General features: G+C 38.2%; 1 pseudogene; it reads left to right on the top strand.

Moving 5' to 3' along the window:
* Window positions 1-16,584: 16,584 nt before the first annotated feature.
* On the top strand, window positions 16,585-18,171 carry LOC139006446 (ferritin heavy chain pseudogene; annotated as a pseudogene).
* Window positions 18,172-22,624: the final 4,453 nt, after the last annotated feature.

Here is a 22,624-nt window from a genome sequence, read left to right on the forward strand (position 1 = left end):
ATATATATTTACTTGTATTTCTTTGGAATCCCAGAAATTCTTTTGGATATGAACTTTTAAAACTCCATATCCTAGATTTTAAGTATCATTATATGAGCTCTTATTATATACTTCTAGACCACATTAAAACAGAGTATCAATATAATTCTAAGTATCAATTGGTAACAAAATCTATTCACCTCTAGATAACACGGCCATCTATCCAGCTACTCAATGCAGTAACTTTAAAGCCCCCTTGACTCCTTGTTATCTATCGCTCCTGGCAGTCAATCACCAAGTCCTGTCCATTCTGCCTCTTACATCACACTCAAATCACTCCACTTGCCTCCTTCCCCATAGATACAGCCCTACTCAGACTATCAAAATCTCTTGCCTAGACTATTACAATAACCTCACTATGGTTTCCCAAAACTATTGTGTTCTCGTCCATCTGTTCTCCACATTTCAGTTAGAATCTTAGATCAAAAATACATCTGGTCATTTTATTCCTCTTCTTAAAAGCTTTTGGTGATTTTTTTTCCCTATGGTCTAACATCCAATGTCCTCAATAGGCTTCAAGGAACCTTCACAAATCACACCCTGCTTAACTGTTCACCTTATCTGATAGTTGTTCTTTCCTTTATCTTCTCTGCCCTAGCAAGCTGGACTTATGGTGTTCTTAAACAAACTAGAGGCCCAATGCACGAAATTAGTGCAAGAGTAGGCCTTCCTTCCCCCGGCTGCTGGCACTGGCTTCCCTCTGGAACCCAGGCCCCAGGATTCCCTTAGCAGCAGAGACCTGGGCTTCCCTTGCAGCCTTGGCTTTGTCTAGAAGGATGTCCAGTCTAATTAGCATATTACACTTTTATTATTATAGACTAGAGGCCCGCTGCATGAAATTCGTGCAAGGGGCTCAGCCCTCACAGCCCTAGCTGCCTCAGCCAGCCCTCGCAGCCTTGGCTGGCCCTCACAGCCCCTTTCAGCCTCAGCTGGCCCTTGCAGTCCTGGCTTCATCTGGAAGATCATCTGGATGATTGTCCAGAAGGATGTCCGGATGGTTGTTCTGCTGTTTGGTCTAATTAGCATATTAGCTCTTTATTATATAGGATAAACAGCATCTTCTAACAAAGGGGTTTTGCATATGTTCTTTCCTCTGCCTGGAATGCTCGTCTCTTTGTCTAGCTAACTTCTATTAATTCTTAGATTCATTTCCTAGGAAAGCCTCTACTAATAAGTAAAAAGGCATGTTTTCCCAAATGTCTTCATAGCCTTTATCATACTATTAATTGTTCACATAATGTCTCCTTACTCTGATAGGATCTATGACAGCAGTGACATGATCAATCTATTTTTGGCACTCAGTATTGTGCATGCCTAATGAAATAATAATTATTTACTAGATGAGGGTCTTTTTGCCTGAAGGAGTGTGAAAGGAAGAAAAGCTTTACAAAGGAGTTATATTCGAGATAGATCATGACAGATAAGTAGGACTTGTCAGGTAAAAAGAGCTGGTGAATTATTCCCAGAGCTGAGACTAGCATGAACAAAGGCAGTGACATGAATAAAGTATTTGGGGAATGGTGAGGTCCTATGAATTGAATAGATGATAGAGAGGAAAATGTTTACAGATACTGTTGGTAAAGCTAATTCAGGTTTAGGATGGTAAAAGGTTTTTATGGCACCCTACATAATTCAATTCTAACAAGGAAGCAAAATGATCACAATTATGAATTAAAAAAAACCCCACAAAAAACAGATGGGTTAGTCCATTACTATTGAGAGCACCTGATGAAACACATACCTTTTCTTATTTTTTTAGTCAAATTGGTGTTCTGATTCTACAAATTGGCAGTGTTTGAAATAAACAGATATAAATACCAAACTGAAAATCCATGAATGCTTTAAATATATCTGAAAACACTAGTATTTTTATATCCTTCAGTGGGACACAGTTAATAGGTAGCCATGCAAGAAGAAACAACTCTTTGCTGCCATCTGATGGCTGCCCATTTTGCCACCAGGTCATCTTTTCTGGTCCCAGTTCCAATCCCCTGTGAAGACAGCAGGCCAGCTTAACCAATTAACAGTCCTTTGAGGACCCAAGAGAACTTGTTCCATCTGGCATGAGGCTTCTCTGACCTTCATAGTTCTTTCTTGAAGTGGTCAGTATTTTAACTACCCTTCTTAATAACTTAGCAGGTGGCATCACAGTAAGATTAATTAATGTAAGAGATGCAGCAGACTCCTTTGAGGCAAGGCAAAGCCAACAAGGAATCCTGAAGAGACTTCTGTTCCTGAATGCTGTCAACCCAGAACTCCTTGGAAACTGCCCCTAACCAGAGAAACCTCTTGTGATCCATCTTCTCCAATGGTCCCCTTGTATAAACAAACTAGTCTTTTTGACCATTGATCAATGCATTTATTTAATAAGTGGTTGAGATACTTTACAAGAAGGAAGTCATGGAGCTTACATTGTAGTTAGGAAAATAGAAAAAAAAAGAAAAGAAAACAGACAAATTAGCAATTGCAAAATGTAAAAATAATTTTGAAGGGAAAAGGGGTTTTCTTCAGACAAGCACCTACACTGGGAAAGGTGCTCAGGGGAAACCTCATGAGGATATAGCATTGAAGTTTAGACCTGAAGAGAACGTAGAAATTTGGGATAAGTGCATTCTAGACATAGGGAATAGTATGTGTAAAAGCGTGAGATGAGACACATCTTGGAACATTGAGTACATAGGGGATGTTAGACTATGTGGTAGAATGAGAAGAATAGTGAAACATAAAGCTAGGCCTATATAGGATGTGTAGGCCACTAAAAGAATTATGGATTTCATTTTGAATTCAATGAAAAAAAAAAAAAACATTGGGAAGCTGTAATCAATAAAATAACGTCATGCCGTTTATATTTTAATTGTACTCACTGCTGGCTAACAATGTATCTTTTATACTAATAAAAGGGTAATATGCTAATTAGACCGGACGTCTTCCAGACATCCTTCCTGACAAAGCCGGGGGCTTGGCTGGCCTGCAAACTGCCCCTGGCCCCTCGCCCAGGCCACCCTGCCTCCCAGCGGGGATCCCCCACCCCTATCGGGGACATGGCCAGCCTGTAAACCACCCCACGGCCCCTCATCCAGGCTGTCACCACACCCATCGGGCCCTCCACCCTGATGGGGGCATGGCCGGCCTGCAAACCCCCGGTGGTCCCTTGCCCAGGCCAGCCCCGCCCCCCAGCAGGGACCCCTAACTCTGATCGGGGGCCCCTGGCCTCTTTCCCAGGCCGACCCCACCCCCAAGTGGGGACCCCCACCCCGATCATGGGTGTGGCCAGCCTGCAAACTGCCCCCGGCCCCTGCCCCAGAAGCCTCACCCCCCAGTGGGCTCCCCCCCACCCTAATCCGGGACCCCCTTCAGGGCAGGCCAGCTGGCCCCCACCCATGTACCAGGCCTCTATCCTATATAATAAAAGGGTAATATGCAAATTGACCCTAATGCAGAACAACCAGAACAACTGCTGGACCAGTCACTATGAGGTGCACTGACCACCTCTTGGTCCCTTTCCCTGGCTGGCAAGCTCCTATCACCCGATGGCGAACGGGGAACTGGGGGTAGGTGGCAGCAGGGGGCAGGGCCAGCTGCGAGCAGCTGGGGAAGATGGCCCCAATCACAGGCCAGGCCTAGGGACCATACCCATGCACGAATTTCGTGTGCTGGGCCTCTAGTTTATTACAAGAGGACAGGCATGAGAGTGAGAAAACTAGGAGGTAAATACTGTAATCTAGAGAATAAGTGATAGCATCCTGTACTTTGTGATGGCAATGGGCTTTCTGGGAAATGAGTATATTCAAGAAATCTTTTGGTAATAAAATAAGTTGGACTTACCCAGGTGAGTAAAGAAAAAGGAAGATGTTTTGACATTAGCAATTGGTAAGAGAGTGATGTTGCCATGGACCGAAATGAAGATGAATAGAGAAGAAAAAGGAGCTGGGGGGAAATGCAAGATTTCTGTTTTGGAGAGGATAACTTTTAGACATCCTAGTGGAGATACCATGTGGCCAGTTTATGAGATTTCTGCTCAGAAGGAAGATCTGAACTTGAAATATAAATTCAGAAGTGACCACTATAAAGATGTTATGTTAATCCATGATAATTAAAGATGTCATCTAGGATATATAGACAGCAAAAGAAGGTAAGACAAAACAGGTCTACAGGAATCATATCCTGATATATGGTTTTAACACTTGGTTTTTCTCTCAGCCCACTAATTGTGACCGTTCAGTGTCATATTCATTTTCTATCCAAAGTCCCCAGCTTTATATCAAACTGTAATCTCTATTCCATCTTCCTGGTTTGTCTTCCAGCTTGCTTCTAAGAATCTATCGGTAGCCAATTCAGGTGAATTGGATTTCACATCAGAGGGGCCTGGCTTCTGATTGTTTTTGCAGCCAGAGTCTTTAATCTGAGCAACTGCCCACTCTGTCTCTGACAGAGATCAGTAGAACTTAAATCTTCTCCAGTAGATTGATTGGGTGACCTGAGCACTTCTATAATGAAAAGATATCATGAAAAAGCTTTATGAAAAGTGAAAAATTTCAGGTTCCCTTCTTAGAAGTCTGTTCATTTTGAAAACCAAGAATTTGCTAGTAAAAAGAAAATAACTGCATGAAATTATAGATTTCTGGCCTTTATTTGTATTGCTTCAGATCATGCCATTTTACTATGTTGGTATATATCTATAGACATTATCTGAAAATTAATATCTTAATTCCTCTGAAAGCAAATGCAGTTTCTACATCTTAAAACTAGAATGACTTAAAAAGGGATAGAAAGAAAGCTTTTTGTTCTAAAGTCCATATAGAAAACAATATTTCGTGTGTGTATACAACTTAACACAGAAAACAACTTCTCAAATTAATATTCTAAGAGTTCCAAAACATTCATTTGGCACTTTCAACTGGATAATTAATACTGGAAATTATAAAGAAATGTTCTTGCTCTAGTCTTCCAAGAAGGTCTAGTTCAAACAGCAACAGAGATGAGAAGGTCAAGTTTAAAGGCACATTGAGTTTGCTGTTTACAAAATTTTATATATTGTGATTTTAAACAAGAGCAGTTCTTTTCTGGAATCCTTTATTCCCTAGCTGGGTTAGGGGCACATCTGGCTTTAGCCTTCTTTCCTTTCAGATTGAGTCTTATCCTTTGAAATGATTAAGCAATTTCAACTAAATAATACTTTTTCCTTTCAAATCACATTTACATGCTACTTATTCCTGAAATGAATACAGATAAGTTGGCTTAAAACGTTTTGTTTTCAAGTAAGTAAACAAATCTTTGTAATGGGAAAGAGTTGAAAGTTAAAATGACGAATATGTACTAAAAAAACACAAAAACTCATGGAAGTCTTTCAAGGATTTTCTTTCTGGCTTTGGAACATGTTAGAGTTCAAAAACTACTTTGTTTGCTTTGATCCAATTCAAAACTTGTTTATTATTTCTGGGGGGGGAGGGCGGGGGACTTACAAACAATAAATGAAAATTGTAAAATGCCCTGCTAACTTCCTTTAACCACAGTGTAAGTGAATGGCACAGAAGTAGGAAGCCTGACACAGGAAGGTGATGCCAGGTCATGGAAAGCAGGTGTGCATGCAAGTTATGCTTCCAATGCAGGTTTGGATGCAAGATGCGCTTCTGCTGAGCTGCACATCTGTGGGCGTCTCAATTAATCTCTCTAATTCTAGGAATGCATCTGTCAAGTGGGGAAATAAAACTTACATGCGGTTCTTGTGAGTATTAAAGATAATGAATATAAAACATCTGGCGTGTAATAGATGTTCCGTAAATGGTAATAGACTGATGATTTCCTGGTCAGCGTATGTGAGTAAAATGAGCTGACGATTACTCCACAGAGATGTGTTCTTCTGTCTTTCAAAGGCAGTCTTTTCATGATTGTTTTTCATGCTGCAACGTAAGAAAGATTTACTAGCAACTCACTTTGAATCAGTAAGACATGACCCAATTTCGTAAAGCCAGATGGCAAAGCCACTTCCGGTGCGGCAGATGGGCCTATTGACTTTCATTCTCATGAAAACATCCAGCTTGGAAGATACCCTGGGACTCAGCTAATGAACCAAGAAGATAGAGACATGCCTTAGATATTGGCCTGGGTATCAGGGAAGAAAAAAAAAACTATCAGAAAGACATGTGTAATTTTAGACACTCACACAGTATTTGAGCATAAAATAGAGTATTCAAAGGAAGCCAAGTTGCTTTCATTGGCACTTGGGATATTCAAGAAGCATCATCAACTAACTCTCTTTGTGTGAGATTGCAGCAGCACTTCTAAGGACCAGATGTGCTTACCCTGAAAGGAAATGGAAAAACTGGACACATTCATATTCACTAGCTAGGTTATATCAAAGTTAATTTATAAAGGCAGCTATTTGCTGGAGCCACACTGGTAACGAACATTAAAGAGAAATATTACAGCAATGGAAAAAATATCAGGAAATAGTCTGCCTTTAAAACAAACATAAATTAGCCCTGACCGGTTTGGCTCAGTGGATAGAGCATTGGCCTGCGGACTCAAGGGTCCCTGGTTCGATTCCGGTCAAGGGCATGTACCTTGGTTGCGGGCACATCTCCAGTAGGGGGTGTGCAGGAGGCAGCTGATCAATGTTTCTCTTTCATCGATGTTTCTAACTCTCTATCCCTCTCCCTTTCTCTCTGTAAAAAATCAATAAAATATATTTTAAAAACAAACAAATTATACTGAAATAATAACAAACCCAAATTCTACACTATGAATAGAAAATATGTAGTTAGCATACAGTGCATTTAAATTCCAAGAGATGTTTTATCTTTGTAAGAGTGTTGGCTATAAAATAGAAGACAGATTCTAGTAAGTAAAGGAAAGAACTTTACAACAGTCAGATATTTCTAGAAATAGAATGAATTCTATTGAGTTTCTCTGGAACTCATACATGCCTAACACAATGTGGAGAGAATTAGAATCAGCTCCCTATAAGTGCTAAATCATATGACCCTGTGTATAATTCCAACCCTTAATTTGTCTCTCTTTACATACTAGTAGGTCACAGTTCATAACCTTATTCTTTTTAAGCATCACCAAATTAAAAACTGCGGGTATTATTTTCAGAATAGCAAATGAGATGTTATAAAGATGGGATTAGAACCCAGGGCTCATTCCAACAGTGCTGTCTCCACTACATCATAACTGTTCTCATTTGTCACAAACTCACTTATAATCATTAGATATACAGACCTATTTATAAATCAGTCTTGTAGGCAAACAACAGCTGAAAAATCATTAAACTCGAAGTTCAGAATATGTTGCATCTATAGCAGACACTGCCATTTGCCTACCAAATATACATTTTCCCTGAGCATCGTATTTTCTATCCAAACCCCAATTTTATTTAAGGCAGAAATAATTGCATCCTTGTGTTCCTTGGCAATTAGGAGTGACCAGGCAACCTCCTTCAGGCCAAGGTTCTACAAATGGAAGTGCATTTTATTAGGCTTTGGGGAAAGCTACATTCCCCCCTTTAAAAATACTTTTATATTTGCATTGTGAAAATGCATACTAGCTATAGAAAAAAGACATATGAAAAATAAAATTAAGTACATCTACCATTCAATTTATACAGGTAATCAAACACTTGATGTATAATCTGTTAGTGTTTAGTACAAATATGTATACACTCCCCTAAAATAATTTTATAAAAATAGTGAAAAGTGTATATCATTCACAGTTATTGCTTTTTTCACTTAATATACTTGCTGTGGTCTGAATATTTGTATTTCCCAAAATTCATTTGTTGAAATCAAACCTTGAAAGTGACATTATTAGAAAGTGGGGTCTTTGGGAAGTACTTAAATCACCTCAATTTTGTTCTCTTTCAGGAATTTTTGGCTATTCCATATAAATTTTAGGATCAGCTTATAAATTTTAGCAAAAAGAGTCCCTTGGGATTTTGATAGGCTTTATATGTGTTTATAGGTCGATGTGGGAAGAATTGCTATTTTCATAGTGTTGTCTTTTGATCCATAAATATGAACTAACATGTTTTAATATTTTTCAATACTGTTTTCTAGTTTCTTTCAGCAATGTTTTGTAGTTCAAATATGTTGTATTTATAAAAGCAGTGTCAAATCCTCCAGGAAATTAAATTAAATTAAATTAGTAAGTGAGACTGCCTGTTTAAGGGAATTTATCCTGTTCAATTTAAATTAATCACATGCTAATCCAGGAAAAATTGAAAGGAAATATTCTCATTTTATTTCTAGATTTATAAATACCAGGATGGGATTTGTAAGTAGAACTTGAAGGTATAAAGAATGTTAGGCATTTTTATTTTTAACTTTAATATATTGAAAATTGATTTGAATCCTGCTAATAGTTAAATTGTCCTTTCTATGAACAAAACCTCTGCCTGGATTTTTAATTTCAATCACATTGATCCTCTTAATCAAAACATGTGCTTTTTAGACTTGCCTTTTGATAGTTTAACAACTTTTCGTGTGTAATATCATCTGTTGGTATAAAAAGGGAGTTTAGGCATATACACCCCCATAGAAATATTAAGATGGAGTCGATTTGGACAAAGAGGAAGTGCAAGACTAAGCAACACACAGAAAATGCCACCCTGCAAGGCTCAGTGACTTCCCCTCATCACTCCAGCTCCACTATCTCCACTGGTTTCCTCATATTCTCCGTTCTATCATACTTCCTAGTCGTGTCTTGATGTTAAGAACACTCTTCTCAGGATACCACTCTTATCTCTCAGAAATGACCTTTTTAAGCCCTCATATCTTATCACACATAACACATGTGTCCAAAAATAGAGACAAGCATTAACCATACAGAGGCTCAGTGACATGCCCAAGGCTGTTCAGAAAACCAGTGGCAGCCCTCTCTGTGAGCGCTATTCCTTTCATACATTAGAGATGCTTCTGGAAAAACTAATTTTATCGATTTAATATGTGTGGAAATGATATGTTATGCTAGGTATGCTTAGGATGACGCAGATGATGGCCCGATAGTAAGACTGTGCTCAAAGGGAAGCACTTATGTTAAATACAACATGGAATGATAGGAAATTCTAAACTATTGTTTGGAATATGCAGATAAAAAATCTTGAGTATCAGACTCTATAGGGAAATATAATGTACATCAGATGCTTGTACTATTTAAGGCGCCTGATCAAGTTTGTATTCTTTTTGTTGATTAAGTGGAGTGTTTGGATCAGACCAGTTCGCACTGCTGCCGCACTTCCTCCAGAAATCCTGGAGGTGAATTCCAGTGATGATCTTCCCCTTTCCCCATTTTCCTGCTGACCTTCCCCAGCACTGAAATCCATCAGCATTTCCAAAACCCCAAATTAAAATAAATCATTTAAGTGAATTATTGGACATTCTCATCTATTTGGCATTTCCTTTTCTGGATGGTATGCACATCTATAGTTCAGTGATAACAAACTGTAAACTTCAGGGGAAATATGGTTATGTTTGGAATTATTAGCTTAGGACACAAAACTCAGATATGAATATTCAATAGTTAGAATGAAAGGAATAGAATATCTCACAACTTAATACATTTATTAACTTTAATAAGCATACACATATAGCCTAACCAGTTTGGCTCAGTGGATGAAGCGTCGGCCTATGGACTCAAGGGTCCCAGGTTCGATTCCGGTCAAGGGCATGTACCTTGGTTGCGGGCACATACCCAGTGGGGAGTGTGCAGGAGGCAGCTGATTGATGTTTCTCTCTCATCGATGTTTCTGACTCTCTATCCCTCTCCCTTCCTCTCTGTGAAAAATCAATAAAATATATTTAAAAAAAAAAACATACACATATATAGTCATCTATATTTTTATATGTTATATATAAACTTAATGAATAATATTTCTAGAAAGATAACATTTGACAAATTGGACAAAGCACCTTGCCAGCTACAACTGTAACTTTTCCAGATTTTCTCATATGGAAGTATAATTATGAGTGTAATTTCCAAGCAAAAATTCCTTATTTTAACAACAGTACATTGGTCTTCCTGACTTGGAAATGAGGAGGCAGTGGTAGGGGGCAGGGCAGTATTAGAAAAGGGAGTGGAGACTTTACCCTCAGAAATAACCATACTGTACTACAATTATTCTTTTCCCTCTTTTCCCTCCCTGACAATCAGTGCTAGTACACAATTCATCCTCCTGCCACACAGCAGGAAATTGGCACACAGTATCCTCTCAATAACTGCAGAATAAAAATAAAATGAAATTCTAGTACTTTCTCTATTTGGAGAAAAATTGTGTGGCTTTGGGTAAATCACGTAATCTATCCTTACCTGTAAATTACCAGAAAATGGGACAAGATTGTTCCCTAAGGTTCCTTTCAGCCTAAGAATTCTATCAATGGGAGTTTATATGTACTCAACTTCCATGCCCTGCCACGGATATTGTCATGATGTTGTTACTATTTCACAAAGATTTTAACTTTTTATCATATTATGCCATAGGTAACAGATTAGATCAGCAGTCTAGCTCCGAAACTAATTTGCTCTGTAATATCAGCAAGGCCATTACCTGTCTCCGCCCCAGGAGTGATTGTCTGTATGATATGGTTGCTGATGCCTGCCACTTGCTTTAATGTAATAACGTTTTGTTGAAAAGCTCTTTGACGATGAGCAAAAAACACTATCATGGGAAGTTGAAAATTAATAGTATAAAAGATCTTCTTAGGGATGTCTCTACAATACCCACGGTTGAATAATCAAAATGGTTTTGACATAAAAACAGGATATAAAAGAGACATAAAAACACACTTTAGTTGATGTTTTTAAATGAGTTAGTTTAATGCAATTATTGTTTTCGAATATACTGTTGGGCTATACAGGAAAAACCATACTACATAATTTCATAAAACTATATTTAATTCCTAATAAAAACTCCATTATTGAATTTTAATGTTAAAAATGCTGAATTAAGTCAGATGTTACCACAAGTAAGAAATATTCCCAAATTTATAGAACTTTGGTCTATCCCAACTGTTCCTAATCTGATACCTACCTCCTCCTTAATTCTCCCATTTTTTTTACATTAAACGTGTTTTTAATTGCAAGTCCTTCGGTACTGTTCACAGAGACCAGAATGTTATCACAACTCAGCAGTAATCAAATCAGTACTGTATTGGACTTTAAACACATCCACTGATGGATACAGGGGAGTCCTGGTTGTTGAAGGAGTGCTATGTTTAAGAATCAATAGAGCAAATGACCAGGTATTACGCAAGAACTAGAGATGTCCTTGCTTACTTTTATGTACTGTACTCTTTTTTAAAAGTTACCAGTAAACTAAACAAAAACAAAGAAATAAAGAAATAATCTATGAAGCATGCTGGTTAAGAGAATGACACTGAAATCAAGCATTTTAAATCCAATTCTGCCACTTCCCAGCTAAATAACTGTAAGTAAGCTCCTCAGTATCATTTTTCTCAGTTTTCCATCTGTAAAATGGAAGTAATGACAGTGTTTGCCCCGTGGAGTTCTGGTGAGGATAATGTGAGCTAGTATGTATATCCTCAGAATAGTGCTTGGTTCAGAGTAAGTGTTCCACAAATGAAAGTTATTGCTATCAGCATTATTATAGGTTAAAAAAAAACTGTGCTTAAAAAGAGACAGCTATGAACTGAATGCTTATATCCCCCCAGAGTCATATATTAAAGCCCTAACCCCCAATGTGATAATATATGGAGGTGGGGCCTTAAGGAAGTAATTAGTTTACTGGTAGATGAGGTCTGAGGGTGGAGCCCCCATGATGGGATTAATGTTCATAAGAAGAGGAAGGCACTAGAGGACTCTCTCTTTCCACCAGGTGAGGATATAGCAAATGGGTGTCTGTCTGCAAACCAGGAAGTGTCCTTACTGGACACCAGATCTGCTGGCACCTTGATATTGAACTTCTTAGCCTCCAGAACTGTGAGAAATAAATGTCTATTGTTTAAGCCACCCAGTCTATGATATATTGTTATAGATTACCCTAACTGACTAAGACAGAGAACACTTTAAGTAGGAACAGGAAATAATATGAGATTTTAAAATTAATAAGGATAAAAAATGAACTGGATGTGACTCCAAACATTATATAAAGGATGGATATTTCTGCTTTGAAAACATATGTGTAAACCAGATTTTGGATCCTCTACAGTAATATGTCTTTTAACAAAGCAGATTAATTCTAGTGATATTCTAATGTCTGACTTTTTGTTTTCCAAAAGAAGAAATAATGTGGTGGCAGTGAGTTCAAACTAGGATAACAGAAATTAGAGTGAGAGTTACAGTTTCCAGAAGAAAGCATCTGTTTCCTTTTGTCATGCAATTTTAAAAAACTTTATCACATCCATAATGCTAACCTAAACATTTTTCTAAAGAAACATAAACTCATAATGGAAAAATATATGATCACATAGCTATGGTGATTTTTAAACTATCTATAATAATAAAAGCATAATATGTTAATTAGACCAGATGTCCTTCCAGATGACCTTCCGGAAGAAGCCAGGGCTGCAAGGGAAGCCCAGGTCCTGGGTGCCTGCCAGTGTCCAGAGGGAAGCTCGGGTCCCAGGTGACAGAGGGAAGCCAGTGCCGGCAGCCAGGGGAAGGAAGGCCTATTCTTGCATGAATTTCATGCATCAGGTCTCTAGTTGTTTAATAAAGTAAGAGTTTTCCAACTCTTTATCTGTCCAATTCTACTATAAATAATTACTACATCTGGAGCTCAGCAACTTCGTTGGAAGTTATAAGACTAAAAACCAAAGTATGTACGTAGATGTATGAGTTCCTTATAGGTTTTGGAGATTAGGCCCTTATCTCCAAACATTGGCAAATAGGTTCTCCCGTGCAGTCGGCTTTCCTGTTGTTTTGTTGATGGTTTCTTTTGCTGTGCAGAAGCTTTTTATTTTGATGTAGTCCCATTTGTTTATTTTCTCATTAGTTTCCATTGCCCCAGGAGCTGTATTGATAAAGATATTGCTACGACATATGTCTGATATTTTAAACAATCCAATCAAAAATGGGCAAAGGACCTAAATAGACACTTTTCAAAAGTGGACATACAGAAGGTCACGAGGCATATGAAAACATGCTCAAAGTCACTAATCATCGGAGAGATGCAAATCAAAATGACAATGAGGTACCATCTCACATCTGTCAGAATGGCTATCATTAACAAATCAACAAATGACAAATGCTGGTGAGGATGTGGAGAAAAAGGAACCCTCATGCACCGCTGGTGGGAATGCAGACTGGTGCAGCCACTGTGGAGAACAGTATGGAGTTTCCTTGAAAAATTAAAAATGGAACTTCCATTAGACCCAGTGATCCCACTTCTAGGAATATATCCCAAGAAATCAGAAACACCAATCAGAAAGGACATATGCACCCGTATGTTCATAGAAGTACAATTTACCATAGCTAAGATTTAGAAACAGCCTAAGTGCCCATCAGCAGATGAGTGGATTAGAAAACAGTGGTATAGCTACACAATGGAACACTATGCTGCTGTAAAAAAGAAAGAGCTCTTACCATTTGCAACAACATGGATGGAACTGGAGAGCATTATGCTAAACAAAATAAGCCATCTGGAGAAAGATAAATATCACATGATCTCACTTATTTGTGGAATTTAATGAACAACATAAACTGATGAACAAAAATAGAGCCAGAGACATAGAAGCATCAAACAGACCATCAAACTTCAGAGTTCCCTGCAGGTCTAGTTCCCTGATGCAGGGGAGGGGATGGTGGGGTAAAAGATCAATCAAAGGACTTGTATGCATGCATATAAGCATAACCAATGGACATAGATACTAGGGGGTTGAGGGCATGTGCTGAGGGGTGGGGGTGGCTGGGGAGAGGTCAATGGGGGGAAAAGGAGACATATGTAATACTTTAAATAATAAAGAATTTAAAAATAAAAATGTAAAAAAAAGAGAGAAAGAGAAGAGTTGAGCTTTTATATGTAGAAAAGATCTGCTTGACAATTTCAAAAAAGATGAATGGAAATCTGGAGTCCATAAATCATTAAAATATTTTTCAGTTTGAGGGATTATGACACATGGCAACAATGTAGAAGCTCTGGTAATGAGAAATATTACACAAATTTTTCTAGGATTTGACTGTTTAGGTCACACTTTCTATAATAATGCTTTTAATGTGGAATTACTAATCAATGAGCATAAAGTTTCAGTTAAGCAAAATAAATATGCTCTAGAGATCTGCTATATAACATGGTATGAGGGGTCATCTCACATTGTGTTCTTACTACAAAAAAAAAATAAAATACAATAAGAAAAAAAAGTATCTATGTGAAATCATCCACAGAGAACAGACTGAGACTAGCTTTGCTTTACAACTCCTTGAATGACTTGGAAGTAGAATTTGGGGATCCTAATTTGACATCATATACTCATCAAGCCATTTTCTAGACAGCATAGCTTTATTCCATCCACAAGAAGTAAAGGGCCATTACCAACAAGCTATCACACCAAAAGCTGTGCTAAGACATATTACAATAATTTTTAATTTTCAGCAACTCATTGAACTCATTTGCTATAAAAATAAGAAGAATTAAAGAGGAGGATGAAGGTGTTAAAAATTTATCATATGTAATATTCTTACCACCCTATGTTCTTGTATTTCTCTGGGGATACTTTCCTCAGATTAGGTGATTTTTAATGAAGCAAATGGCATCTTGTCAGTAAGAGTAATATTTTTATTAATATTTTATATAATTTCCTGTGGAATTCTTTGTTCATTTTAAGAAATTTAATGGCCCTAATGACTAATTCATTTATTTCTCAGAAAGTTCCTTCTATCAAAAAATCAGTTTTTTCTAATGGACTGAATTAAAGTTATTTTTTAATTTCTTCAAAGGGATGTGACACAATTATACATTTCTTAAATTAACCTAAATTTTAGTATATATTTAATCTTTTAAAATTTTTTTAAGCTTTTGCTGTATTTTAAATGTTTGCTTCTAATAATAGTTCTTTAAACCAAATCTGTTAACTCTGTTGGAAATGTCAGAGACTGAACAAAGGTAAAGGAATTTTAAAGATCCATCAAAAAGTCAAATAAAATTGAGATTATCCACAACTGAGGTATGCACTTTTTGAATAATCTGAGTCAGCTTTAGACTTTCTCACCATTCTGTCCAAGTTGCTTCTAGATTAACACAGCATCCTGTCTTCACACAATACCAGGCACAGATGTATGCATGCTAATTGCCTGGAACTGTGTATCCATGAGTGAATCCCCAATCATAAGTCTTATTTGAAATATATGTAATTTGTTATGTTTAATCTAAACTGAGTGAGAGTTATGCATATTGAATACGTAAAACATTTTTGGGTAGGTTTTGTTGTGTGTCTTTTGCAATTTAGATTCAGAATTTTGGAGAAAGTGTATATCTGAAAAAGTCATATCCATTATATACCTTAAGTTATTCCATGAAGAGGGAGATAGACAAATTGATATCTCAAAGATTTTTTCATTAATAATATTGTATTAATAACTATTGGCATAAATATTGGTTCTTAATGTAGTGATATTAAGAGAAATTGTGACTAAGTCTCATTCCAGTGATTAGATTAGTAGAGACATTCAGGGTGTGTGGTATATTCAGGGTTTCCTCCTCCTTCAAAAGTCACCTCTTTGTCATCTTTCTCTACTTGTTGGAGTCCTCCAGGGATCCAACTCAATGCTTGTCAAGCTAGACTCAATCCCTAGGTGATCTTCCCAGTACCATAGATTATCTATAGTTGATGTATGTCCCCTGGCTCAGAGTCCCACTCTTTCTATGGCATTTCCACTTGGTTGCTAAACAGACATCTTAAAGTTAACATATGCAAAACTCTTCCTCCCAAACTCTTCCTCTCCCTGTATTTTCCCATCTCAGAAACCAGGCATCACCCAAATATTCAGGCTCAACGTTTTATTATGATTTCTCTGTCCCATCCTTGCCACTTCTCACCTTCTCACAGTCACAGCCCCAACCCTCAGCCCCAGAGAATATCATATTTTACCTGATTCACTACAAAATTAAAAATATCAGCCACCTTACTTTCTCTATAGTAGTCCTCACACTATCATCCACACTATAAGGGTTAGTAATAAACCTTTTAAAATTTAAATCTGGTTTTGTCAATCTGCTCTCATTCCTCCTTTCATTTTTCATAACACTTAGGAAAACAAATCCATTGTCCTTCCCAGTTCCTTCCGGAGTCCTGATCTGATAGGCTCCCATTTTCCTCTCACTCACTCCTCTTGGAAACATCAACCATATTCTCAACTCATTGCTTTTAAATTCAGGATTTCATTGCCTGTTTATCCCCTGAATAATAAGATAAATGGAGAGATTTCAGGTACATGGATAGAAACACTCATCTTGTCAAGATATCAGCTATTCCCCATTGGATCTATAGACTCAACACAATACAAGCTAATATCCTATAAAGTTATTTTGTGGATATCACAAAACTTATTCTAAAGTCTATATATAGAAGTAAAAGACTCAGAAGGGCCAACATAATGTCAAAGGAGAAAAACAAAGTAGGAGGACTAACACCACCAGATTTCAAGTATTACTATAAAGCTACAGTAATCAAGTCTGTGTGATATCAGTGAAAGAATAGATAGTTAGAACAATGGAATAGAATGGAGAACCCAGAAATAGATCCACAAAAAAATATAGTCAACTGATCTTTGACAAAGGAGCAAAGGCAATATAATGAAGAAAGAAGAGTCCTTTCAACAAATGGTGCTGGAATAACTGGACACCAACATGTAATAAAATAAGTGACACAGACCTTATATCCTTTACAAAAATTAAATCAAAACAGATTCTAGACCAAAATGTTTAATGTTAACTGTTAAATTCCTAGAGGATAACATAGAAGAATACCTAGGTGACTTTGGTTATGGTGATGATTTTTTAGATATAAAATCAAAGGCACAATCTAGGGGAGGTGGGAATTGATAAAATGGACTTCACTATGAGTAAAATCTTATGTTCTATGAAACACAGTGTCTAAAAAATAAAAATAAAAAAAACAAGCCACACACTGGGAGAACATTTTTACAAAAGACACATCTAAGAAAGTATTTTTACCTGAAGCATATAAAGAACTATATAGCCACAACAAGAAAACAAACAACCTAGTTTTTTAAATGAGCAAAAGAACTGAACGGACATGTCATCGAGAACACACACAGATGGGCCTCACCCTAGAGTGACCAGAATTCGACCTCCTCTCCCATCCTGGGAGGCTCCGAGATATCCACCATCACCGCTGCTGACTCAGCCCACCACCCTCTGCCCTGGCCGCCAACCCCAGCATGCCCCAAGGCCCGGCAGCTGCCACCTTAGTCAGCCCCTTTGCTAGCCCGCAGCCACTCAGGTAAAAGCCTTGGCCTTGGTGCCTGCTACACCTGCGCCTCCAGCCATAATGACCCCGCAACCCTAGCAAGTGGGCCAGAGCTACCGGCCCTACTGTGAGGCCGCCATCAACAAGCAGATCAACCCAGAGCTCTAGCCTCCTATGCGTACCTGTCCATAGCCTCCTATTTGACTGTGATGACGTGGCCTTGACGCACTTGGTCCAGTTCTTCTTGGGGCAGTCTAGCAAGGCAGGGCACACGCTGCCGAGAGGCTCATTTGTCTGCAGAACCAGCATGGAGGTCTCATGCGCCTGTGTGAGATCAGCAGGCTTGACCTCAACTATTGGGAAAACAGCTTAAGGTCCATGGAGTGAGCCTTGCAGCTGGAGATGAGCGTGAACCTGAGCCTGCTTGATCTGCACCAGCTGGCCACCTAGAAAAAGGATGCCCACCTGTGTCCCTTCCTGAATGAGCAGGTGAAGTTCATCAAAGAGTTGAGGGATCATATCACCAACCTGAGCAAGATGGGAACTCCGGAATCCGTCCTTGCCTACAGAGTACCTCTACAACAAGCTCACCCTGGGCAAGCGCAGCAAGAAGAGATGCGCTTGGACTGCCTTCTCTATAGACACGAGTGACTTCCCCTCATCACCCTGCTGCGCATGCATGTTGCAATATTGCCCTTGCAACACATTCACTCAATATTTTTTCTTCAAGTTTTGCCATTTCTTCCAATGAAGTTGTTGGTTCTGAAATATTTTATATATATATATATATATATATATATATATATATATATATATATATATAATGATCTCACTAATATGTGGAATCTAATGAACAAAATAAACTGATGAACAAAATAGTTCCAGAGACCAAATGGAAGCATGGAACAGATGGACAGATCTCAGAGGGGAGGGTTGGGGGGATGGGAAGAGATTAACCAAAGAACTTATATGCATATATGCATAACCCATGGACACAGAAAAAGTGCCATGAAGGGAAGGAGGCAAGGGGGGAAATGGGGGATATCTGAAATACAGTCAACAACAAAAATAATTTTTTAAAAAAGTTATACAGATGACAAGTATATGAAAGGATCCTCCATATCATATGTCATCAGGGAAATGCAAATTAAAACAACAAAGAGATATTGTTACATTCCTATTGGACTGGCCAATATCAGAACACAGACAACACCTAATGCCGATGAGGATATGAAGCAATAGGAACACTCATTCATTATTGGTAGAAATGCAAAATGATATAGCTGCTGGGGCTGACCAGCAGCCCCTGAGCGATGGATGAACAGATTGCTCTGACAGACGTTTCTGTGAAAGAGAGGGCTAAGGCACTACTTGGCTATCACCGCCAGGTAGCCCTGTTCACCTGCCTCCTTTGGCTTTTGTTGTTCTAACAACTTGAACTAAAATTAACCTCTAGATCAGTGGTTCTCAACCTTCTGGCCCTTTAAATACAGTTCCTCATGTTGTGACCCAACCATAAAATTATTTTCGTTGCTACTTCATAACTGTAATGTTGCTACTGTTATGAATCGTAATGTAAATATCTGATATGCAGGATGGTCTTAGGCGACCCCTGTGAAAGGGTCGTTTGACCGCCCAAGGGGTCTCGACCCACAGGTTGAGAACCGCTGCTCTAGATACAATCAGCAGGGTAAGCATCCTTGAGAAAGTACATGCTCCTACAAGGTCAGGTCTTTAAAGACTAAACATAGAGATTCTAGCAAAACATCCAGGGGATTAGACTTGTTTGGAAAAGTCAAGGTCGGGGCTGCCGCCTTCAGTAAGGTCCCCCAGAGGCCCCCGACCTTTCGGAAAATCCTCCTTACAGACATTCCAGTCAAGTCCCGTGCTTCCCCACATATAGCCGCTTTGGGAGACAGTTCAGCAGTAGCTTACAAAACTAAGCACCCCCAACCCATAAAATCCAGCAATCATTCTGCTTGGTATTTACCCAAAGAACTTGAAAACTAATGTCCACAAAAACCCTGCACGCTGATGTTTATAGCAGCTTTATTCATAATCACCAAAATCGGGAAGCAACCAAAACACCCTTTATTTTTTATTTTTTTTTAAAATACATTTTATTGATTTTTCACAGAGAGGAAGGGAGAGAGATAGAGAGTTAGAAACATCGATGAGAGAGAAACATCGATCAGCTGCCTCCTGCACATTTCCCACTGGAGATGTGCCCGCAACCCAGGTACATGCCCTTAACCGGAATCGAACCTGGGACCTGTCAGTCCGCAGGCCGACACTCTATCCACTGAGCCAAACCGGTTTTAGCCCAAGACACCCTTTAGTAGGAGAATGAATAAACAAACTGTGATACATCTAGACTAGTGGTTCTCAACCTTCCTAATGCCGTGACCATTTAATACAGTTACTCATGTTGTGGTGACCCCCAATTTCATCGTTACAAATTGAACATAATTAAAGCATAATGATTAATCACAATAACAATGTGTAATTATATATGTGTTTTCCGATGATCTTAGGCCACCCCTGTGAAAGGGTCGTTCGACCCCCAGAGGGGTCTCGACCCAGAAGGTTGAGAACCACTGATCTAGACAGTGAATATTATCCAGTGCTCAAAAGAAGTAACTTATGAAGTCATCAAAACACATAGAAGGAGCTTAAATGCACATTACCAAGTAAAAGAAGCCATAATGATGAGGCTACTTAGTATACGATTCCAACTATATGAGATTCTGGAAAAGTCAAAACTACGGAGACAATAAAAATATTAGTGGTTGACAGCGGGTAGTGGGAGAGAGGGATTTTGAGGGCAGTGAAACTTTTCTGTAAATACTAAAATGAAGGATATGTGTCATTATACATGTGTCCAAATCTATAGAATGTACAACACCAAGAGTTGTCCCACTGAGATAATTCAAGATAATCTTTCCCTCTCAAAGGCAACTGATTAACATCCTTAATCCTGAATTCTACTTTGCTGTGTTACCTAACATATTCACAGGTTCTGGGAATTAAGATGTGGATATGCTTGGTGGGGTGGGGTTTATTTTGCCTACCACAATTCATAAAGCTATAATAAACCCACATGTGTTGTCAGATTTTATTTGTATGTCTTCTCTGAATTCCTGACAATAAGAATAAAAGTTCTAAAACAATTTTTAAAAGTACATAAAGCCAAATATTCAATTCTTAGGATCAGATGTATTTTGGAATTCAGAATTCGGGGTATTTAACTGGAAATTATCAAGATTATATCCTCTGTGGCATTATCCCATATTTAAATATATTAATCTTTCTGTAGGGAATGTATGAACATTCTTCCCAATAGGAATAAATAAAGACTATAAATAGCCTCATGTCAATTGAGGTCAAGTTTTGTCACTAAGTGAGTTCAGTTGAGGTCAGACTTTTGTTGTCAATTAGCTATGAAAAAAATTGATCTTTGAACCTTTGGAATTGCAAAAGTACAGATAAAGTGCATGTGCATAAAATATGATAATAAATGTGCAAAATATTAATAGTTGATTTCAGCTTCCTTAATATTTTGTTAATTTTCAATTTTCTACAGAGATTTTTTTTTCCTTTCTCTAATATGTGTTTTATTTCAATAAAATTTACAAAAATGTGAACTATATAGAAAAATTAATAACATAATTAACTTTCATAGAGTGAACACATTGGGTAACCAGTATCCAGATCGAAAAACAAAACATTCCCGGAAGTCCAGAAGCTCCCCTCTGCCTCATTCCAGTCATCCCTCTAACACTACTAGGGTAACTCCTCTCTGTTTTCACCAGAGATAAGTTGTGCTTGTTTTTGAACTTTTAAAAAATGGGGTTATAAAGTATATACTCTTTTATGTCTTGCTTATTTGTCTGAATATTATTTGAATAAAACTTGTCTGATCCTGGCTTATGTGGCTAAATAGGTTGAGTGTTGTCCCATGTACGGGTTGGATTCCCCATCAGGGCACATGGCCGGGTTTCAGGCTTGATCCCGGGTTGGGGCGCATGCAGGAGGCAGCCAATCAATGTTTCTCTTTCATCTCTCTCTTTCTCTCTCTCTCTCTCTCTCTCCCTCCCTCCCCCTTCATTCTTCCTCCCTTCCTCTCTCTCTCTAAAGTCAATTAAAAAAACATATTTAAAAAAACACAAAATTTTCTGCATTATTGTATGCAGTATGCATAATTGCTTTATGTGGGATTCCTTACGTAGGATTACATTGTCTATCCATTTTAGTTTCCACAGATATTTGAGTTTTTCCATTCTGGATCTATTAAAATCAGTGCTACAATGAACATTCTTGGTACATATATGTGCACATTTCTATTGGATATATTCCTAGGAGTGAAATTTTAGGCCATAGGGCTGCAGATATTTAGCTTTAGTGGATACTGCCAAACAGCTTTTCAAACTTATCATGTTCATATATTATTTGTATAATCAGGAAAGTAATAATATGAAATATTTTTAAAATATATTTGTTCCATGGAAAGAGCACTTGATTGTACCATCAGTGACTTATGTTTTAGGACTGGCTCTGCCACCAACCAACAATGGCTTTGGGCAACCCACCTATTCTCTCAGGCTGAGTTTCCTTATCTTTAAACTAGAAGTTTGGAGTAGATGACTGTGTGACATTTATCCGAACTCAGAGTCTATGAGAAACAGTGGTTCCCCTCCAGCTCCACATCACCATACAGCCTCCCCTTCCTGACCTGAGACAGAAACATGCTATCTCTTGAGCTACTTTGTTTATTATGGTGTTTTGTTTTGTTTTCAATTCCCTTTGCTCTGTGGGACCAGTATCTAGGCTTTGAGTAATATCCACTTGAAATTTAAGAAGAAAAGCCAAAGAACAAGACTGAGGGGTGTTTAGCTAGGATAAGTGTGAAAGCAGAGCAACCTCCAAGCCCCTGGAACGAGGAGAGCCATACGTGGACAGAGGTAACATTGGCAGCTGATGAAAAGCAGCACTGGCAAGGTGAGGTCTAGAGAGGATTTGGGGGTCCTGGTCATTGGAAGCTCTTTACTCTCGGGAAAAGTGGTTTTTCTATGGTGGAAGCGTTCTGAAGTCACAGTATCTGAAAACATGGGTCCCCAATCGTGCTTAAAAATGCAAATGTGCAGCCCCTACTGCAGTCCCACTACATTTGATTTTTGCCAGTTTCATTATTAGGCAACCAAGCA

The sequence above is a fragment of the Myotis yumanensis genome, unplaced genomic scaffold, assembly GCF_028538775.1.
Source record: "Myotis yumanensis isolate MYYU_CA2020_CCGP unplaced genomic scaffold, mMyoYum1.0.hap1 SCAF_3, whole genome shotgun sequence".
NCBI lineage: Eukaryota > Metazoa > Chordata > Mammalia > Chiroptera > Vespertilionidae > Myotis > Myotis yumanensis.